General features: G+C 46.1%; 1 pseudogene across 1 annotated transcript in view; it reads right to left on the reverse strand.

Moving 5' to 3' along the window:
- The window catches only part of LOC144119582 (uncharacterized), a 47,761-nt pseudogene continuing 25,053 nt past the window's right edge, over window positions 1-22,708 (reverse strand). The window contains exons 14-26 of the transcript XR_013312395.1: window positions 15,972-16,127; window positions 12,093-12,423; window positions 10,665-10,733; window positions 10,075-10,124; window positions 9,351-9,461; window positions 8,739-8,837; window positions 7,564-7,702; window positions 6,421-6,615; window positions 5,141-5,297; window positions 4,027-4,224; window positions 3,314-3,404; window positions 2,073-2,174; window positions 1-1,035 (exon numbers count right to left, since the gene is read on the reverse strand). The product of XR_013312395.1 is annotated as an uncharacterized LOC144119582 (transcript). The remainder of the gene's footprint in view (window positions 1,036-2,072; window positions 2,175-3,313; window positions 3,405-4,026; window positions 4,225-5,140; window positions 5,298-6,420; window positions 6,616-7,563; window positions 7,703-8,738; window positions 8,838-9,350; window positions 9,462-10,074; window positions 10,125-10,664; window positions 10,734-12,092; window positions 12,424-15,971; window positions 16,128-22,708) is intronic.

Raw genomic sequence — 22,708 nt, forward strand, 5'->3', positions numbered from 1 at the left:
CTGCGCCATTCATGTCCCTGCAACTGGAAGAGTGGATTCTAGCAATACGGAGAGGACAGGAAGAGCGTCAGAGACCGGAACGGCTGCTTCGGAAGAAGGTGACTTAGACCGATTTAAAAGGTGAGAAACATCCTCAGTACCCCAGAAAAGCCTAAAGCGTGGGATGCTTTAAATATGCAAACAAATGACATTCGCAGCTTAAACCTGCACCAAACAACGTAATTTGAGCAGCAGTCTATATATATCGTCTCCATTTGCTTGATGGCGCGGTGGTTTCCCCACAAGTGTTGCCCATGGATGATTCCGGCGAATAGTTTCATTGTTCAAGAGCCTAGGTGATTTTCATAAGGTCAGAAGCCTCGGTGGTTGGGATGGTGGTGCGCGCCTTGCGATGCGGATCGCGGTGGCCTATGCATAGCTAAAGAGCATCTGCTCTTCAGCTAGAAACTGGAACTTCCAGGAAGCCACCGCTTTTCCGACAGGTGTAAATGTTCCAAGGCCTGTTGAAAACCTTCGCAAGAAAAAAAAAACGATTGGCGAGAATGTCAGGTGTGGCATCCAAGGATTATCCGTTCGTTCCATTGTCGACCGACTCAGACTTATCGTACGGTATTCAAACAAGTGCACCATTCCTGAACCACCATGATGGTCTTTTCTTACGACGCACTTAACTTATATCCTAAAGCCGTACGGCGTTCAAAAGGTGGCACCAGAGAAATCTTGCCGGTTTCTTCTAACGGGGTACAAGTGTGGATTTGGTTCAATGCTGGTACTCTGGGAAGTGGCCCTCTGGGTGTACAGAAAGACGAAGTATAGCCTGTGCTATGAAAATGCACCGGCGACGCACTTCAGAGTGCTGGTGCATTAAACAGTGATGGAGGTGTATATTTGTTGGTATAGCAGCATTCGAGTGAACCCGCCCTAGCCCTCGAGCCAGCGAGGACATTGTTTTAGTCGACATGGTACGAAGTGTCCAGGTCCCATTCGTAGTCGCCGCAGTAGCCGTTCAATACGGGTTGCGCGGGTATTCCACGCCTGTAAAAAAAAAGAAAAAAGATTAAGATTGGTGTCTTGCTATGAGGAAACAGATTCTTAATCGTTTTATGAAAACACCCACTTTTACAGTAAAATCAAACCATCAGCAGGTTGTTCTTGACACAAGCAATATGAACAAAGTTTTGGTTTGGTTTAGGGCGGTTTTACGTCCCAAAGCGTCTCAGGCTATGAGGGACGCCGTAGTGAAGGGCTCCGGAAATTTCGACCACCAGGGGTTCTTTAACGTGCACTGACATCGCACAGTACACGGGTATGAACAAAGGGGAAATGAACTTGTAGGCTTTGAGGATGTGTAAGAATCCCTTCCTTTCAACTCTATAAATTTCAAGTCCAGCAATTTCGAAGAAAAATTTTGAATTTTGCAATACTATAAGATACCTTTACGGTAATATTGAAGGTAACGGTGAATTCTTCTGATAGGTAGCAAAATCATTCTTTTAAAGAGTTTCCATAGGTCGCATTGAACAGTTAAAACTCCCATAGAAAACCAATGGGGAATGCTTTTGATGAAATTAAAAACGTTAACAGAAAAAAAAAAATCAAGACTGCCGTCGGTTGATCTGTAGATATATTGATTGTTACAGTGAAATCTTACATTATACGAACAAAGTGCGTTCATAAATGGTTTCCCGCTCAAAAATGCCTTTGTCCAGAATTGCTGGGTATGTATCATCGGAAGAAACACATGCAATAACGTGGCTGCAGCTGGAACAGGATAATGCTGATCAATAGAGATTTAGTGGAATTGAACTCTCTCCGCCAATAAACTTGAGTCAGCATGCGACGGCAATGTTAAGATTCCAGCTTTTCTGTATATAGACAACAAAAAATTGGCGGTGGTTTAGCTCTGGTTAAACCTGGAGTGAATTTGATAGCTACAGCTGGCTGAGTGGAACTTGGTCACGTGACCAACCACGTGACAGCGTGGCGGCGCCGCCACGCTGAAGACTCGAAATGCTACCGTAATGTAGCTATCGCTGCAGAAGGAGTAGCAAGGCTGTGTCAAGTTGACCGACCTGAGCATCCGGCAGCGTTGCTGGTCCAGCCTGAAAGCGGCGTCATCCGTGTTAACTTCAGCGCTGCTCCACAGGCGTTCGGCCACGGCGGAAGCGCGGGGCCTGCGGCGGACGGTGTGAGTGCCTCATAACGATAACAGCAGACGAGCATATGTGGAGATAAGGGGCTCGTTGCACGTGCGAACGAAAGCAACCGTCATTGGAACCAAGGAAAGCATAGGAGAACGTCACTCCTTCATATCTTGCATGGTGCTTTTGATAATAGCAGAAAATCAGTGCGTAATCATTTCAGACAAGATAATTTTTCAGAATGTTTGAGAACAACCACACGTCGTTGGAGAGATGCGTAACCACGACCCTTGCATGACACGTGCAGTACTCTATCAATTGAACTACGGCGGCGGCTGTCAGGCCTTCTGATTGCAAAGATGTTTGTGTTCCCAACCTTGAGAATGTTCAGCAGCGCCACTTGCGACCATAGCGGCGGACGAGGTACGCGCTGTTATATAGCAAGCGCCATGCAGAGCATGGTAGAATGGGGGAAATCAGGAGCAATGCAAGAATCCTCTTTTGTTACCTATGGCACCAAGACTGCCGGAACCGAGATCATCGCTATGCTATTGAACAGACACGGGTAGATGGGCTATAGTTAAAAGATATGAATTCGAAAGGAGACAAAAGTTATGGAAGCCACTAAAAACGCTGGACCATGTCGCTGATTGTTTTGTATGTACGATGTTGATTACGGAATAAAATTATTTGCGAAACCACTTTGTATAGCAGAAAATTTTGCATAAAGTAGAAGTATAAAACAACCACGTGCAACCGGCATAGTTCAGTCGGTAGAGCACTGCACACGGCATGAGAAGGTCGTGGGTTCGGATGCCCCCGGAGGCACGCAATAGTTCTCTTTCTTTACTTACAATAAAATCATTTCTTATTTCGATCGATTTCGTTTTCAGTATCACTGGGTAACCACCTAACAAGAAAAAAAAGAGCAAGATTTTCCTCTGCTTCTTCTGGTTTCAATGTCTGTTGGTTCCTATCGCATTCACAATAACACGCAATCCACGTGTTTCTTGCGCGGAAAGCAAACTCGATTGTCGAGACGAAAATGAAGTAAATTAATTCAGTTCGAACTTCAGCTAAGTTGCCCACAGAGTTAATTCATAAGGTACAGAAATAAGGTTTTCCAAATGCACTTTTAACTGCGAGCTTGCGAGTCTTCTTAACGTGCTTACCACAGACGGGGAATGAGGTTGGTGCCGTCAACGTATTCGCCCCACATGCAGGCCTCTCCGCCGACGACAAGGTTCTTCTCTGCCTCGGTGCCTGTGGATACAGCGAAAACGCTGGGGATTAGTGTACCTTCTCACGGCTACCTTTGACGCCTTTTTCAAGCTTAACCAGGCTGCATGGTCTGCTTCTCATTCGAAAAGTAGGGCCCTTACGGCTTCCCTAACGATCAAAGCTCTCGGAAGGTGAGGTCAAGGCTTCTCCTTACCATACAGAGATTTAGAGCTTGAGGGCTGGCATAATAGCTTCAGTATACGAATGAGAAGCAAACCCCAAAGCCTGGTCACTTTTGGCAAAGACTGTACATGCAGATGGCGTACATAACTACCAAACGTATCTAAGTGGGTATACTCAAGGCTTATTCAATGCCCCATACATGATATCATTGTCATTTGGGGGAGTCGGACACCTGTCCCTTTTAATATCGATAGCTTCTCAGCATATGACACGCATAAAACGTCGCAATTTTCGTCACTCTTGAGCAAACGATGAGCGTGCCGCAGACACTGCAGGCCAGATAGTGTTTGCTTTAGCTCGAAGTGTATGAGATTCCCTCATCGGACTCGAGGACCTTTCAGCAGAGTGAGGTGTGCGACTGCAGTTTTCAGACAAGTGTGAGGTTCTGGAAGGGAACGAGAACTTATAATCGCGCACCTACCATCAAATCCACGAGGATCGCACGCGTAAAGCCTCTTCCAGTCCTGGCCGTAGCCAATGTGGTTTAGGTACCAGCACGCCGACAGCACCATCCGGTATCCCTTGCGGGCGATCCGCTTGACGTCGTCCTCCCACGAGGGCCTCGTCTTACTGTGTCTCGGCCGCCTTTCCAGACGACCACCAGGGTGTCATTCGCAGCCTGGACGAACCGGACAGAGGCACGTCACAGATGGAGGACGAGGAGGAAAGGCAAGGAGGTTAACCAGTCTTCAAAAAGCGGAGCAGTGCCTTGGAGGCCTTCACCTCCGCTTTTTGAAGACTTCTGGCCTGCACAAAAGGTTGTCACTTTACTGAACTCTGTGACTTTACACAGTGGAGTTCCAATGAAAACACGGCGCCGACTTCAAAAACTGTTTGATACCGCTCGACAGGAACAGTGGCCCCGCTTAACAAACAGGAGGTAGACATGAGCACTGTTTCTACGCAACAACCGATAAGGCGAGTACGCTGAAGCCCCGTGATTAAGTGTTGTTTTGAAATGCACATTCCATGGTGTACTCTGCCCGTATTGCACAAACAGAAACCACCTTAAATTTCGCTCCGTCTCGTTGCAATAGCTATTTTTCAAAGCTGATATGTCACTCTCAAAATTTTCTGTTTTCCAGAAGTAAGCTTTAATTTAACCTGCGGCCGGTGGTCCCTTGGATGGCACGTGAGGGGCATTTTAAGAATTACCATATGGAGTGACTCACTACATACCCAACAATTATGGCCAGAAACATTTTTTTTGAGCGGGAAAAATTTTATAAACGCAAATTTTTTCATATATTCATTTCCCTATAACAATCAATTATCCACAGATATCCCGTCTGCTGGCTTGCATTTTTTTTTTGCTATTGACGATTTTGCTGTAGTCAAAAGCGTTCCACATTGGTTCTATTCAAGGCCCTTCTTAACTGTTCGATGCGAGCAATAGAAACGCTATAAAAGAAAGTTTTTGTTACATATCGGAAGAATGCACCATTACCTTCAATATTTCTAAACAAGTACCCTACAGCTTTCCAATATTCAAAAATTTTGTCCAAGAATGTTGGACATGAGTTACAACGGCTTACGTCAACGTCGTTGTCGATGGGGTCCTGCCAGATCATGTACTTGGCTCCCAGATCCTGTACGTTGGCCAGTGTTCGCTTGACGTAGTATTGTTCCACTTGGTTCACGGCATCGAAGCCCTGCTGCCGCATGAACTCGGCAATCTCGGGACTCGATTCCCTGCGTCGCGAAAAGCCAACGAGCTTCATCACAGCTTCCTCACTGCGTCAATGTAAAACCTCCCAACCTTCAATGACGCTTACGGTGCTGTTGTGTCGTGATCTTTGGTGCACATTACAAGCCACGCCATGCATTCCGGCTGATCTTGAGATTTCGACAACTCCCTTTCCAAATTTTGGCGAAAAAAAGAACTTAGCAATTGAAAGCTCAATAAAGTTTCTTTTTACTCCGTTATCAGTAAATAGTCCTCTTTCGGCGAAAAAACCGCGGTCTAAAATACAACCCCCCCCCCCCCCCCCCCGCCCCCTTCGCGCCTCCACCTACACTCCTAAAGAGCACGTAGCACTGTGTCGAAAAAGTGACGGCGAAATCAAATTGAAAGATCCAATGGGAAGGAGGTCGAAAGGCGAAATGTACACCGGTGGCGGGAGCTCGGGAAAACTAGTGTTCCCATATATGCTCCCGCAGGGAGCACTAGGGAAAACTAGGGTGTCTGGATGCCTGCTCTCTCGCCTCCCCATCGAGGCACCCTAGGGAAAACTGCATCGAAACGTCATCTAGCGACAACGACGGGGGTGAGAAAGCTCAAGGGGGACCAATCTTATCCGCAGGCTTGTCAGCTGGCTCCTTTCCGTGTGTCGCGCTATACTGCTCGTTGAAATGTCGAGACACACCACAACTGGACGCCACAGACATGGCTTTTTGTTCATCGACTTAGCGTCGCGCGAATCATTACGCTAGCGACATCGCAGCGCGGCGAGCGCTGTAGTCCCGACTCATAGTAAATCTGAAACGTATCATGACTCAGCACTTTAATCATTCTCGTACGAAGCAACCTTAAGCGTCTCTGCCAATTTTTTTTTCTTGCACAAGGTTGAAGCGCAAACCAAATGGTTTTAGCAAGTCTCAAGAAATCGAGAAACCTACCCGTAATTGTCTATTTTCAGTATTGCAACAAATATCAAAAGCACATTCACCGCCATACATGTGCGGCAGCGAATGACAAAGCGTAAAACGTATGTAAAGTCATTTAAATTAAAAAGAAAAAGGCAAACACAATGTACTGGTTAGTCTTTCCCTTCGGCGTGCAGTGAAATGCCTTTGAGTAGTCTGTACTACCGACCAGCAGGAGTAGTAGACCTCGTCCATGCCCAGGTGGATGTACTTGTCCTTGAAGGTCTCGATGACTTCTCGAAAGATTGCCCGCATGACGTCATAGGTGTAGTTTTGTGTCGGGGTCTAGCATCTCGAATGCCGCATGATTTTGGATAGTCAGGTTTTCCACGTGTGCCATTGGAGTAACACGCTGTGAGAATCCCTAGAAGAGGGCCAGGAATTTGCACTGTGGAATTGAAACTTGCCGTAGAAGGCAGAACAAGGTCGCTGGCATTAAAAAAAATGACTAACAACCCTAATATAAATGGAAAGTTCAGGATTTTTTTTTTTCAGTCAGGGTGAGAAGGGGTGGGAAGTAAGGAATGAATTCGTTCAAAGCGGTTGGCCTTGAGCGTAAAAGATCATACATATTTTGTTGTGCTACTGGCCCAGACAGCAAAGTGACGTGCCTGGAACTATTTTTTTCATCGTGCTGGTGGCACGAAAAGACGTCCGGAGTACCCATTTTGAGTATCGGCGAATGAGCATGGCGACTAATTGCGAGTCATGATCACTCGCTCTCGGCAGATGCTATTAACCTGAGCCGTGAGAAGAAACCCGTAATGTTGTGGTGCCACCGAAGATATGCATTGGCAGTGTTGCTGCGACTCGACAGCTGCTTCATTCTCTGCCGTCAGAATGACCTCAACACGTTTACCGACAGTCCTGATCTTAGAATTGGCAGGCCTGCTTTTAGCCGCTGTTGTGTTATTTACGAAGCGCATTCCCTCATTAATGCCTGATTATTCACCAAGTAATTTGGCGCTTTAAAGTAGAATGTCTGTGTTTCGAGCTTTTTTTTTATCTGTATTGATCCTTTGCATCTTGTCCTCCCGTCTCCCTTAACATTCAACCCCGAATGGTGCCGGCGTGAGCGCAAGCAGGGAGCCGATATATAATGATCACATCGATATCTACCAAGTCCAGCTATCTAGGTTCAAACGGCTAGAATGAAAGTTCCTCTGCTGCCTTTATAGCTTACGAAGTACAAAGGCCTGGCAGCCTGAAGAGGCTCCAAGCGGATGAAAAGACTCAACAACTCAAGCATCACCACACGCGAGACATGGCTGGTGTGTGGGCATTGCACGGCGTATTTGATCAAACTCCTCACCGGGAAAGGCCTTTCCCAGGGCCTGCGTATGTCCCGGCGTGTCTATCTCCGGGATGACGCGGATGCCACGCAGGCGGGCGTACTCGATGATGTCCTGCACGTCCTTCAGGCTGTACACGTGCCTCGGGGAGTAGGCGCTCTGTGAGGACCAGAGGGAGAGCGCACATTTCACTCAAAAACCAGCGACTGTTTCCATGGACCACATGTAAACATCACCATCCAAGTATTACACCTTCATAGCCTCTGAACAGCACAGTGCTGTGTTATCAGCCTACTTGTGAAAAACCGAAAATGTTTCAGAAATGTATACATTTCTCTCAGCTCTATGATTGCTTCTGGTAGAATGGCGCGCCAAGAAAGACGTGGACGAAAGAAAACACATACACACAAGCACCCAGAGCATTCCTCTCAGAGCATGTCGCACCAACTTGCCCAAACCTTTACGCTGCTCCATCATTCCAGCAACATTGCTCTAGTGAGTGTTAATGTGCACAGCAATAATAATAATAATAATAATAATAATAATAATAATAATAATAATAATAATAATAATAATAATAATAATAATAATAATAATAATAATACTTTATTGCACCAAATGTTTTAAAAGTGCAAAAAATCCGGCCTGCCAAAGCCTCATAGGGCTCGAGTGGCAGAACCCGACAGGCAGCGGAACCGCGCAAACATACCCACAGGCATAAACGCACATTAAAAATGACAGAATATCAAATTAGTACAGAGGCAAAATAAAAATAGACAGGAAACCAAACTGGCATAAAGATACCTGAAATCCGTGCAAAAAAAAAAACAGCAGTTACCAGTGAAATCATGATTTACTTGACAGGTGGTAAAGCATATGTACAACGTCGAAAGCCACTAATTAGTGTATCGCAGAATCTTTTGTACTTTATATTTAGTTTTTGCCCGGCGAACACTTAAAGGTAACCTGTTAAAGTAAAAGGGAACGTAATAATCTCTTACTCGCTTTCCGGATCTTGTGGACCGTCGGGGATTACAAAAAGGTTCCTTCGGTCGAACAGACCGTGTGGGAACGTACGTAATCATATAGTCACTACGCCAAAAGTGTTTCAGGACAGTTATATATAGTCACAATTTTCGCGACTCCGCTCATGAGAATGACTCTCATGAATATAGCTGCGATACAAACTGCGTACCTGCGTCAGGTTGGGGAACGTCGCCATTTCGAGCGGCCAAGACTGGTCGTCGACGAGATGCCAGTGGAAGACGTTGAATTTGTTGTACGCCATGGCGTCCTGGCACCGAATGAGAAAAACACATAGCGTGAGGAGTGGCGTTAAATATTTGGCTGGCTAGGCCTACATCTCTGAGATACGAAAGAACATAGCTGAAAAACAATTGTTACAATCTTGATTATCAGATCTGTACACGCGCATTTAGTTCTTAATTGTTCAAGCAACATGAGCAAGACAAAAAAAAATTCAGTTAGTCAATTTGGTTCAGGGTGATCAAAATTCATGGTAGCACGAAAACATGCGTAGACTGAATAACAAGCACACGTACTGAAAAAAAAATGCCGTAATTGGCCGGGCCAGTTGGTTTCTCTGCTTCAAACACTTTCATTCGTCACATGAAATACACAGACTCCTACATGATCTGTGACTGGCTTCCATGATCTTGAAAATCGCCGCATGCGGTGCAAAAGTCATTGGGCAAGTGAAAATTATATAAAGTTGAAACTGTAAAGAAATTAGTGTGTTGTCATTTTGGGAACATCTTAAGGATTATTTTGCATCTGTAGGACGCACCAAGTTTTGCTTCAGAATCTTGAGTGGCTGAAAATGCCTTGAAGAGTCGAGCAGCAGGCCTCTGTACGAGAATCTGGGAAAGTCCTTCACGGCGGTGACGTTGATTACGAACTGGAAAGAGGAAGAAAGGGGGGAACCGCACAATTAAACACAAAGGTCGCGCAGGTATCATTTTTCCTCTTTGAATAACGCCTTCTGCGAAAAACAGTTTAAACTTTTCACTAGGAGACTAAAAGTGCAACAGTTAGATATCCAAATATCAATTAAGTAGAGAGTAACAAGGGTGATAATACTTGTAACGGCGAATGTGGTGAAACTACTGAAACTTTTTTATTTATTGCCTCACAACGAAACTCACTTTGTTAAAAAAAAATCTTCACCTAATTGTATAACATTTTTAAGGGTTACAGACAAGAATAATTGGAAAGAAGCATGGCGTACCATGTGTACTTTTTATTTAATTTTAGAATGTCTAGTAATTCGCAACGATCTTCTTTGGATTGCTTCTTGCTAATATTAGCGCCGTCCCTGAATGCGACCTTCGTTAAAATTGGTGCATTGTTCTACACTCTTAGAGGCGATGTCAATACCGCAATTCGTTGACAGCATGCTGTGACTTTGCGCTATGTGATCACCGTCTGCAAACTGTCATTGTGTTTTGACACGAGCCGCCATGAAAAAAAGATATGACGTGCCGTGTTAGTACGTTTATATGTTTGCTTACCGCTTTACTAATGGGATCCTGATGAACAAGCTGGCTGAAAGTTTCCAGTCCTGCAATAGATAACGTATGCAAATTTCAACCATGTGACCCACATTTCTGAGATTCCAGGGCGTCGCGTTGTACTCATCAAGCCTGTGTTATAAACGAGCATTGTAGTATCTTCCCTTGCTCTAAAAAAAATCTCTAGAAGCTCAAGAAGAGGACGTCGCCGAATCTCAATTCCTCTCTCCTTCCCCTACTAGTGGCCGGTGCCCTCCTTTTGCAAACAAACAAACAAACAAATGAATGAACGAACGAACGAACACACAAAGAAACACGCAAACAAACGAACGAACGAGCGAACGAACCGATCGACCGACAAACAAACAAACAAACAAACAAACAAACGAACGAACGAACGAACCGACCGACCGATACACAAACAAACACACAAATAAACAAAGAAACAAACAAAAGAACTAACAAACAACAAACAAATTAATTAGTTAATTAATTTTTCTTGCAGTCTGACAAATCACAGCCGTATGGGTGTCAGCATTCACAAGCGCTGTAGCGCCGCTTCAAGAACGATATCAAACAGCACAACTCACCGCGGAGAGCACCCCAAACGGTTTGAGAACTAAGCACAGCGTCTCCTTCTTCAGGTACATTGAGGGAATCTTGAAGGAAAAAGAAAGAGCAATACAAATTATGAGGTACTTTCAAGAATACGATAATAACAAGCGTTTTCATTTGCGCGACTACATCACACATGTGCCCGCCTGCCAAATCCATCGGCTTCGGCCCGAAGAATGACACTATAAGTGCTACTGCAGGTTGTATAAATCTTTTGGGGCACCCATCTCGGCTGCGCAAGGTGGTTGGTTCGAAGCCCAGCGCCCGACACGCATCGTTAAAAATGGCTACAAGCGCCCCCCAGGCCAGGCACTCGGCTTTGTTCAGGGGTTTATTATACGCGCCCTCATCGCTGAGATACTTCGCAAATGGCTACTTATTGTTCTCAGAAGGTGAGCTTTGTGCGCTGTTTGTTTGCAGACAGTAATAGTTACCTGACTAACCAGAAAATGGCGCTTCATTAGTACGTGGGCTCCTGTGGACTAAAGAAATCTGTCCTCCGTATGCCGCTGTTCGAACGTCATGCCCGAGTGAGAGTTTCATTTTACCTGCAGTGTGCGGACAAGATATGATGGACACATTCGCGCTTTTAATTTGCTAAGAGTAAAGATTTAACTAACGGGGTTTTTTCTTCGGGAAGTCGGAAACACACGTAAGGTCTCTTATCCTATAGAATCATTTGCTTGATTGTTTTTATTTTTTCCTCCCTATTTTCTTGCTCTTTGTCGGTTTTTATCTAGTTGTTTTCGGTTTAGTGATATTAACTGATGTCAGTCTGTGTCCCTCGCTGCTGAAACTGCACCACAAGCCTTCTGTTGGCTTGGACAGGCAAGTATTATGAATTAGTATGAATTACGACCCTGAAGGAGGGAAAACTCGAAATTTCAGATTTTTGTAAAAAATATGACTAGGTAGCGCGCGCGCGCGCACGCACACACATTAAACCTTCCTAAGTAATCAATTATGCAATTTTTGTCAGGCCCTGATACCTCCACGTCATTACACTGTTTTCAGCATGCCAGTCCTACTTCTTTTCACTTATTTCTGTGAACATCCATTATGTGAGCAATGCAGCTTTTTGGGGTCTGTGGCAGCTGCATCGAAACGCGCCTCCTGGCAAAGGAGAGAGTCATTAATGGTGGCGCCGCGTGCCTAGAGCGGCGGACTTGTAAATTACAGCTAGTCGAAAAGCAAGCATTTGCGAAAAACTAAGAGTAGTGCTCTAGAGCTATACAGATATGCAGTCGCTCCCATATTCTCAATCTCAACATATCGTGAAATATAAACGCCTTAACAGCTAGCTGTCCCTGAATCTCACGTTACAAAGTGGTAACAGTGCTGTCAATTTTTTTCTGCCTCTACTTCTACCCCCCCCCCCCCCCCCCCCCCCCTGCATGACTCACAGCTCTCGTCGTCCTTGTGTTGTGGATACCCGCAGTGCTGCTCTCCCTGGTACTGGGCCACCTCCACCCTGAGCGCGGGCAGGAGTCCGTGGTCGACGACCGCCGAGAAGCCCCTCTCCTCTCCTCCTCCTCCTCCTCCTCCTCTCCTCCGGGTGGAGTCACCGAGGAAGGCGAGCTTGCGGTACCGGGAGAGCGCCTTGGCCACAACGTCGCACGACTCTGCGGCGGCAGAGCTGAGGGCGAACGTGTCCGGGTCCAGGCTCCTCTGCAGCGGCCACGACTGCCAGCGCCGGGGCTGAGGCCACGGGGATCCCGGAGGAGCACGCTTGCCCTGCGCGCGGGATACGCCACGGGAAAACGCAAAATATGCGTGCACTATGTATACGCGACAAACTTCTGAAGCAGAGCTGTACATCTGTTCCCAGACCACGAGTGCGACCACAGCAGTGAAGGTTAGCGAAACATTCTGAAGGATTTCCCCTATTTAGTTGAATCGCCGATTGAGCAAGACGCACACAAATGTGAAAAAAAAAAAATCTGCGGTTTTACTACTACTGAACCTTCATTGTTAGAGAGCTAAGGCTGTGGTGTATCGGGCAAGTAGACGCGGCTTGGCGTCTGTAACGTTGAGTGCGTTCCGCACACTGGATACGGCCTATAGCCACACTTGACCTCTGGCTCTCCTGAAGGTCAACCGGCAACGCACGGCGAAATCGGCTTTACCTAGCGTAGTGAAGCTTTCGCTTCAAAACCTCGGTCTCTGCTGGCTCATCACTGACTGAGAGAAGATTTTTTAAATCCCACTTTGATCACATGGCAACCTTTGCCCTGGAAGGCGCACTCCCACCGCATCAAATCTGACCTCTCAATTGTTTCCGGCTCTCAAAGCAACTATCTCCGAAGGCCATAGAAAATCAGTGGGACGCACCAAAAAATCAAAACTGCCCCGGTGATTGAGTGTTCAGCGCCACGCGGCAATTAGCAGCAGCTGTGCAAACTCGAATCTTTTTTACGGACTCAGCAAACCACAAAACATTGCATGGGCGTTCATGAGATATTTACACTGGCTATTTGACGCCTCTAGCAGACATCTATTTTGGTCATCTACGCATCTACAACACTAAAATTACTGTCTATTCGGGGGTATAGTGCGCACTATAGATATTCCAGCTAGATGTATGCGGGATGTGTATGAATTTGCAGCGCAGTGTATACACGAGCGGTCTCCATGGCCTGGACACTTCTGATGTGAAATTAATATGACTGAATCTTCGTAGACTAAAAGATAAAATCACAATTTCGTACAGTTGAGTATTTACGGCATCAGAATTTCAGAAAAGAACCCGACCTGCATGCACGAATAGTTCGATTATATTTTCGGTCCAAATACACAATCGTATACAACATCATCATGCCATTTTAGAGCATAATTTACAAACCATCTTTCAAGAGCACTGGTTAGAAAAAAAGTTTATTTCACATTCACAAGGAGATCAAAAGTCACAACGGAAAATATATAGAACGCTAGACAGGGCGTATATCAGGACTGAAACCATAAAAAAGGACAGCACAAACTGTATCGCTATATACAAAAGTAGAGAGATGAGATAAACGTGAAAATTATATACAGTGGGCTCGGATATATGGTTTGGTTTATGGGTTTATCGGGGTTTAACGTTCCAAAGCAGCTCGGGCTATGAGGGACGCCGTAGTGAAGGGCTTTAGAAATTTCGACCACTTAGGGTTTTTTAAACGTGCACTGGCATCTCACCGCACGGACCTATAGCTTTTCGCCTCCATCGAAATGCGACTGCCGCAGCTGGGATCGAACCCGCGTCTTTCGTGTCAGCAGCAAGGTTCCATGACTTTCATTTCTTCATGATTGATTCCTCCTTCGCCTTTCACTTCGTCGGCTATCGCCAAACCTGGGGATATTTAAAATGCACTGACATCGCATAGCGTATTGGCGCCTTTTAGCAAAACTCAAAAAGGTGCCCATATGCAGTGCGACGTCAGTGCGTGTTGAAGATTCCCAGGGGGTAGAAATTATGGCACAGCCTTCATAATATGGCACCTCTTTTTTTCTTTAGCAGAGTGCATCGTGCGAGCGATGCGAAAGAGTTGTTTTTTTCTTATTGGACAGGCGGCTGAGACATCTGTTGTACCAGAGTTCAGCACTGTTAGTGTACACTTTCTTAACATATGTATGATTTCATTACTAGACCAGAAATCCTGGTTTTTGAAGACCCGCCGCGGTGGCTCAGCGGTTAGGGCGCTCTGCTACTGATCCGGAGTACCCGGGTTCGAACCCGACCGCGGCGGCCGTGTTTCAATGGAGGCCAAACGCAAAAAGCAGCTATGTGCTGTGTGATGTCAGTGCACGTTAAAGATCCCCAGGTGGTCGAAATTACTCCGGAGCCCTTCACTACGGCACCTCTTTCTTCCTTACCTCTCAGTACATCCCTTTACCCCTTCCCTTACGGCGCAGTTCAGGTGTCCGCCGGTATATGGGACAGATACTGCGACATTTCCTTTCCCCAACAGCCAAATTTTCAGAAGACCTCCCAGTTACAGTGGACACTATGGTTTATATAAGTACGGAGGCATGAATTCATTTAAAATGACGAGTTTATCACTCATAGGGTGAAAGTCATCCTTGCTGTAATCTTTGATGCATTTAAAGCGCCTACACGAACATGTTACTGGTAATTACAGGGTGAAATGGATTATCTTGCGGTCACCTAGCACAGGCGAAAGGATGTGAGGACAAGATCAAGAAGGTATGATGCAGTGGGACTGACACTGACACGCGATAACTCGAAATTGTAACTTATGCGAATAAAGTTGTCAGAATGATTCCAGTGAATCCATGTAAGCAGAATTCCCCTAACAGTAAAACAGTCACACCCGGAAAACGAACGGAGATTTCGTTGAGGCTGTCGTGCAGATCTTCTCTTTAGAACTGATGGGACTAGACGACACACACCAAACATAATTTCCTTAAAGTTTAGGGTTATACAGCACCGAGTGATTTCTCAACTATTTGTTGAAGTAGCCTGAAAACACTGAAATCAGTTCATTAATGTTAAGTATAACACCACCTTCACGGCTTTCCTGTCTGTAACATCGGAATATGTGTGTAGTGTAGTGAAGGAGTGCGCAGAAGCGTGTTGAGAATCGGGGCGGTCAAGTCTTCTTGTGGAGCGAGAGAGACACCGCAAGCGAGCTTCCCCACGTATATAGAACGCCGCAGGCCAGAAGGTCGTCCAAATCCGCAAAGGGCACAAAGCTTCGCCTCGCGAATAATAACTGAAGAAGAGACAGCCCAAAACGTCTTCCGAAAACACATGTATATATCAAAATCAAGCTTACCAGGGAAATAAAAAAAGCAAACCGGTTTTCTCATGACCGTGTACGGAGGGCACAACGTGGCTGAGTAGGGCGTTTTAGCTTCCCGCGTTCTTTTATCGGCTACCACAGTTAACTCCCCGTGAGACACCCATATAGTAGAGCCGCCGCTGCAGCGGCAGATACGAGGCTAACAAAGGTCGGCTTTATAGCATACTCCGAACAGTGGCGGCCCTTACAAAAATGGTCTATAGACAATATATAGACTTCTTATGGACTCCATTGCTTTCCTATAGATATTTTTGTCTATTCATAGTCTATAGACTATCTATAGACAAAAGTCTACTAAATGTGTATGGCCATAAATCTACGGACTGTCTATTGGATTTGTATTGCCTATAGACTGTGCTCTAGGGTTTGTCTATATAGTCTATAGACTTTATAGACAGAAAGAAGTCTACGGATAGTCTATAGACTGTATAAAGAAATTTTTGTAGGGGGGGGGGGGGGGGGGCTTCGTCCAGAACTCACCCGTAGCGGCAGGCGGACCTCCACGTAGGTTATGAGGGCACGCACCACGAGCACTGAAACCAGGAGCAACAGAAGCTTGAACAGTGGAGTAGACATGGCTGTAGTTGCTTCTTCCGTACGAAGTGCAACTTGGATTGACGTCAACAAACCAACATGCTAGTATAGACGGCTATGGCAGGCTATGCTTGCAGCTCCGCTGCTCCTCGGCTTCCTTCCGAGTACTCCTTTCGATCGAGTGAGCGTGTTCCTGTCGCGCAACTGTGCGTCAAGCGAAGTGATCTGTCTTGCGGTCGGTAGCCCGGTTGCTGCAACTCCGAGGCGAAGACTGTAAACCAGTTTGACGACCAGCCCCGCCTCTCTAGCGCTGTGCGGACCGCCGACTGACTCGACGCCGCAAAGCGGTAGCGGTGATGGTGGCCAGCTAATCTCCGACAGCGAAAGGCGTTCGTTTCTAGCAAGCGACTTTCACGCCCGGAGGGTAACGCGGCACGGCGCCAGATAACGTCTTTTGGTTCTCAGCTTGGACCAGCGCAAAATTATACCCGTAGTTGATTGGGCAACTCAACGCGCAGAACTCGCACGGGGCGGGACGTCGTCATCGAGAAAGAGCGATTAGCGGACAAGGACGACGCAATTAGTGGGCTGCCGTTTTGGGAGTTATGATGATGAGCCATGTGGAGAAAATACGACTAGGACAAAAGAGGACGTAAAAACGAATCAGGAAAAAAAAAACATTTCGAATGTCTTTGCTGTACCCTGCAAACGAGGGTTAAAGCCTGTCTCCCGTTATAACGTTCGAGGTTCATTGGGAGAACGCTGAAGAACGTGGTGTACGGTCAATTTTCCGAGCCGCCTTCGCGGAACAGCTGTGAGGTCGGGTAAACTGTTGTCTTCTGTTGAACGCGACCAGACGCTGCCTAGTCATGAGCCCGAGGAGTCTATCGTATACTCCAGAGAATACGCGGCTCGTCACTGCGGAAGCGTCATAAGCGTGTGAATACCACTGTTCCCATTCTTATTTGGATAGGCAAGCTCGCGCATCTGCGTGGTATTGTAGCGAGGCGAAAAAGTTTGGTGCTGCCGCCGCAATGGCTGAATTCTTGCAAGAAGGAATTTAATCATGGGCTGTATAGGTTCATTAGGAATCATTTTGTGGTACAATTAACAGGCTCTGTAGCTTTGCGATAAGAAAGAGTTAACAGGAAGAATGAAAACATCATACCGAGAGTGGACAATCTATCTGAAAAGCAACTCGCCCAGCCGAAATGGTCTCTGGCATAGCCCGGTCTCCAAAGATCTTTAAAGTTGTATGGCTGGCCCTAAATGTGCTTCACAAACATAAATTTGAGCCATATTGCAAAACTGTTTCCAGTGGACTTGGAATCGCAGAAATTTGCCGAGTTTAAAAAAAAGATTCTCGCAGAGCCTTGCCGTATATCCTCTTTTTTTTTTTTTACCCAGGTTCTTAATGGTTCCACACCCAGTGTCCAAAATTATCGCCGTGGCAAAAAACAACAACAAAAGAACTGACTAAAGTAGGTAACGGCTCAGTTAAAACCTTTGACGAGAGCAGTTACTGGTCAATGATCCATAACAGCGGGACAGACGGGACAGAGAGGACACAACACAGAGCGCTGACTCACAATAAAACGTTTATTGGCCGCCAGCCAGTATAAATACTGCCCTGGTGCCCGGGAAGAATACAAGCACGCTTGACTTGCGTGACATTCAAAATCACCAGTACATCAGGCACGTGTCAACAGGTAAGAGTCATACGTGGTGATTTTGAATTTCACGCAATTCAAGCGTGCTTGTATCCTTCCCGTCCACCAGGGCAGTATTTATACTGGCTGGCGGCCAATAAACGTTTTAGTTGTGAGTCAGCGCTCTGTGTTGTGTCCTCTTTTCTCTGTCCCGTCTGTCGCGCTGTTATGGATCATCGTAAGCACCAACTCGCCCAACAAATGGTATTGTCGAGTTACTTACTGGTCGCAGTTGACAGCCTGCAGAATTCCCTAAGTCAATTATAGTTCTGGTTCGGGCTGTTTTGTTCGTGTTGAACTTGCAAAAAGGGCGCGAAAAAACGAAGACGGCGGAAAGGCAGCTTACGGATAAAACGGGCACTGTTTTGTCCGCAAGTGTGTCTTCCCGTCGTCCTCGTTTCTTGCGTTGGTCTTACATGTTCTGCAAGGGAGCTTAGCCGCAAGCCTTTCCGCAAAAAAAAAAAAAACAGTCGCTCTCAGACTCATTTGCGCTACCTGCGGTCCTCACAAAAGGGCTTAGCGCGTGGAGAGACGCCAATCCATATACAATTGTGTTCCTTTGGAGTGAAAAGCTCCACTTCTCGCATGTAAAGCTGAAGGTCAAATGGCGCTTGGATATGACCTCTAACTGGAGACTCGCCGTAGGTGTGGCTGTGACGTCATACCACGTGACTTGTCGTAGATGTTACCGCTCGTTCTGCCGCTGCGCCGACCGCCGCTCCGACCTCTCGCTCTCGCCTATGGAGGAAGGAAAACTCAGGAGAGGCCCTCGCTATCCGAGCTGCATGCCAAAAAGCATGCCGGAAGACACGCGCTTTCGCAAGGACTTCTGGGAGTCATTGGCCGCCATTCAGCCAATGGTAACGCTGGGAGCAGCGGCATCGTCTGCTGCATTGTCTGCTGCGCATGCGCAAGCGCGCTGAGGCGGCGGCCAAGTAGGGGGATTGTGTGGGGGGCGGGGGGAGACGGCTTCAAAAAATGTGACGTAACCACCTGTCAAGAGTTCTTTCCTTCCTCCATTTTCCCGCCAGTTGTGTCACGTGGATAACCACGTTACTAGCTCTGGCTGAATAAAGGCCAGCGCTCGCCGCCTAGACACCGCAGAGACATGGAGCGAGAACAGGTTGGGGTGTACTGCCCAAAGTACAACGCGGAAAGGCATGAACCCGTCACAGGAAGACAGGAACCCGTCACAGCACAGTGCAGGACATTGTCTACCCGAGTGGAAACCAGACATGCAGAAGGGAGGCTGCACGCCTTCTTTTAACATTTCTGCAGAACACGGACCTTGTTTTTAAATGGTGACAGCAGGAACGGACTATGGCCTACTGTGATTGAATGTGTGTGTAGATGGTGTCTTCCGGAGTGGACTACTTTATACTGTGAGTGAATGTGTGTATGGAGTGTGGCACTACAATGGCCTATGTTCTACTGTGACTGAATATGTGCATAGATGGTGACTTCTGGAGTGGACTGTGATGTGAACTGTGTGGATTGATTGTGTGCATAGATGGTGACTGCGGGAGAGAATGTGTGCTATTATAAGAGACTGTGCGCTTAGCGGGGTAGATGCGGCATTGTTAATATCGAAGGGACGCTGCGGTGGAGCAGTTGCCGGCAGACAAAGCAAGGCTAACCCCACCTGTAGCATTCAACACCTCAACGTCAACCTCAACAGGTCACCGAGACGAGTTCTTCGACTGAGCATTGGAGGCGTCGCGCTGCCTCTATACAAGGCGTCACTTTCGTCTTACTCTCGAAGTCCTTCTTTTCCTTCTCTAAAAAGCATGTTCACAATTCATAAAATCTTCGGGAATTTCACAGATGAAAGAGTCAAACATTGTACTTCCATCACCGCAGCTTGGTACGCTTTTCAATTTTTTTTTTCATGTGATTTCCATCGCTCACAGCTCCGGCAGAATAAACTAATGTCCTATTATTCTCGCGTATTAATTAATATATTAGAAAAAGAACGAGGATTGTCATTTCAATTTTCTCTCCTGAACTGCTGTGTTTGTTAACGGGAAACTGCCTTTTTTCGGGTTGTGTGCCGACGGCACTCGCTTTGAACACTAAAAAAGTCTTGTGATTTTATTCATGCTGTCCGTCCGGGCTCTTACCACTACAGAGATAAAAACTCGGGTCATTAATTAAGCATGACGGTTTAATGAGTATTTAAAATCCGTTTAAACAATTTTTTATTAAAAAGGAGGAGTGCTTTTATGTAAAGTACGGTGTCAAATTAGATGTGGTAATTACTCACGCAGTTCGCTCTGACGTCACCATCGTGATTAGCACATAAAAGCGAGCATATATCCTCGTAATTCTTATCTCTGGTTCAGGCGTAACCCTTTAAACTGTTGCTTTTTCTATATTCTTGGCTTGTATAGGTTCTGCATTACGTGTCTTCTTGCTTGGCTTGGTAATTTGTATATTGTCAATTTTTGTATTTTTGAAAACTGTGTATTTTTTGTCGTTACTATATTTTCCACCCTGCAACAACCCCCCCGCTGGGTTAGCAGTATTCTAAATAAATAAAAAAACACAAGATTTCCAGTTTGCGGCAAAAAACAAAAACAAAAAACAGGAGATTTTCCTACAGCTTCAAGACAGCGTGAAAACATGTTTGAAACAAGGCCACAAATTATTAGAAACTAGCGTTCATTCCAGAAGTTTCCTGCGGGACCTTAGCACTGCAATAATATGAGACCAAATGCTGATGGCCGAAATGTCAGCAGCGGGGCTGGAAGACAGATTTTCTCACTTTTCTTCTGCCTGAAGATAGTGATATAGCGACCGCCGGACTTGGCACTTCGTTAGCTCGCACTGAGATAGCGATTGCTCACGCATATCCAGAGCCCAGCGTCGTGGGCACATTATCGCGAGAGAAGAAAGAGGCGGGGTGTCCAGCATTCCGCCGCTGTAATATAAATTCCAGCGCGGCCAGCGGTGAACTGTGTAATGTAATAGGGCGAGCACTCTGATAAGATATAGAGGAAGGGAAGACATGGAACTGCCTTAAACGCTAAGCCAAGCTCTTTTTGAGACGACAGCGAAAACACCGCAAAGTGCTGGCCTCTCTGAGAAGAAATCCGAGCCACAAAAGGCCCTGACGACGTAGAGTATTTGAAATGACTGCTGAGATTGTTACAGATGCCCGACGCAAGCTTACTCAGGTAGCACTGAACGTCAAAATAATGTTATAAAATTGTTAGGTAAGTCGCAGTAACGTTACATGTTACGCCGGAACGATATTTTAATGTTTAAAAGTAACAAATAACTTTATATGTTGTACCGCAAATACTCAATCAACATCCAAAGGTAAACATTGTGCTAATACGGCGTTCTAAATGCTGCGGTAATTTAAAAATTAGCAAATAATGCTATGTGCTGCGTTGCTAACATTTGCTTAAATTTCAAACGAAATATTGTCATAATACTGTGCGCTAAATACAATTTGTCCAGCGATGGCAGGTGTTGCCATCAATGGGGCTTGTGCGACCCAGGTTGCTCGTCCCGATCAACTTCTCGCGATCAATTGTTTATTTAGCTGCCGCCTACCACGGTGATCAGTTGGGTCACAATCCGATGGGCAGGTTGTTTAGTGTGTATATATCGGCTCGTTAATGACAGACCAAGGACCGGGCAAACTGACTAAGAGACAACGGCTCTTCGGCTGAGTGGAAGCCTTAGTTCTAACGAAGTAAAATGTTTCATGGTTCTTTTTCATGCCCACCGGCTTTCAGAAGCTTTTGCGTTTGACAAGGGTAGCACATAGCGAAAGCACCTCCAGGTTTCGGGACCCAACAGCAGCTCAAGGGTGTCCTGTCTGTATCAGTCTGTAAAGCATGCCTTTCACGGAAAGATACGCCTTGGATGGGGAAAGGCACAACCCCCCCCCCCTTCCCCTCCCGAAGCATCTCTAGGCGTGAATCTCACAACGCGTGCCGCATGCTATGCACATTATGTTACATTGTATTGTCAACAGACAGTTCAACTGTGACTGATGTGATAATTGTTAGAAGCCGCAGCTTGTGCTTGTGGCTGCTCTCTCACGTTTTGCATATTGTCTTTTTCCCGCTGTGATCACACGGAATGCATCACCAGTTTATCAAGTTGACACCTGCGTGATTCTTAAACTTTGGGATAAAATCGCACGTATCTGTTTGTAACTCGTTCAGGTCCATAAGGACGGTGCAGTTCATGCACAACCGCCGAGCGCACTTAACTCGACCACTGTTAAAGTGCTTTTTAAACGAGTGGTTAGTCGCATACGAGGTACTATTAACCACTGTATGCCCCTTCGGGGCATAAGGCGTCCTTTCTAACTGAGAACTATCACGTTCATTTGCATCAGTGAGATTTTTATCAAAGGCGTCCCAATGAGATCCTAAGGAGTTTCCCAAGTAAACGAGTCCACCTTTCTTATGTATATTTTGGAACACACAATATATGGACTGAAATGAGCTAATTCTTTTTCAGGTGGACCTTGGCCGAAGCGTGATACTACGTCACAGAAGCGCTGGTTAAGTGTTGACGTACAGTATGCGCATGAAGAGCATTTGCGTACATTCGTGCACAACTGTGAAAAACGAATTTGTAGTCACCCTCAGACTTAAACCGAACATGCTTTAACCGGCTCTCATCTTTTCTTGTATACAGAGCTTGAGTCTTCCGATAAAAGTGGAGCGCGCGAGCTACGCGGGCGTTAAAATAAAAGACACAATGTTTGCATGCTTTCATCTTATATTGATGCGCAAGACATTGCTATAGATGGATCATAATGCCGTATTCGCCCATGACCACAAATAAGTTATAATTCGATTTCTTCTCTCATGCTGTTTCGGTTTCTGTTTTAACTGCCGAATTATGTCTGTGACGTCAAAAGTCAGTATACATCATGTGAGGCATGAAAACACCAATATAATCGCTGCTTCTTCCTTCGATGTGATTCCTGCTCTTCAGGCAGGCCGG

This window comes from Amblyomma americanum, chromosome 2 (assembly GCF_052857255.1).
Source record: "Amblyomma americanum isolate KBUSLIRL-KWMA chromosome 2, ASM5285725v1, whole genome shotgun sequence".
Classification (NCBI taxonomy): Eukaryota; Metazoa; Arthropoda; class Arachnida; order Ixodida; family Ixodidae; genus Amblyomma; species Amblyomma americanum.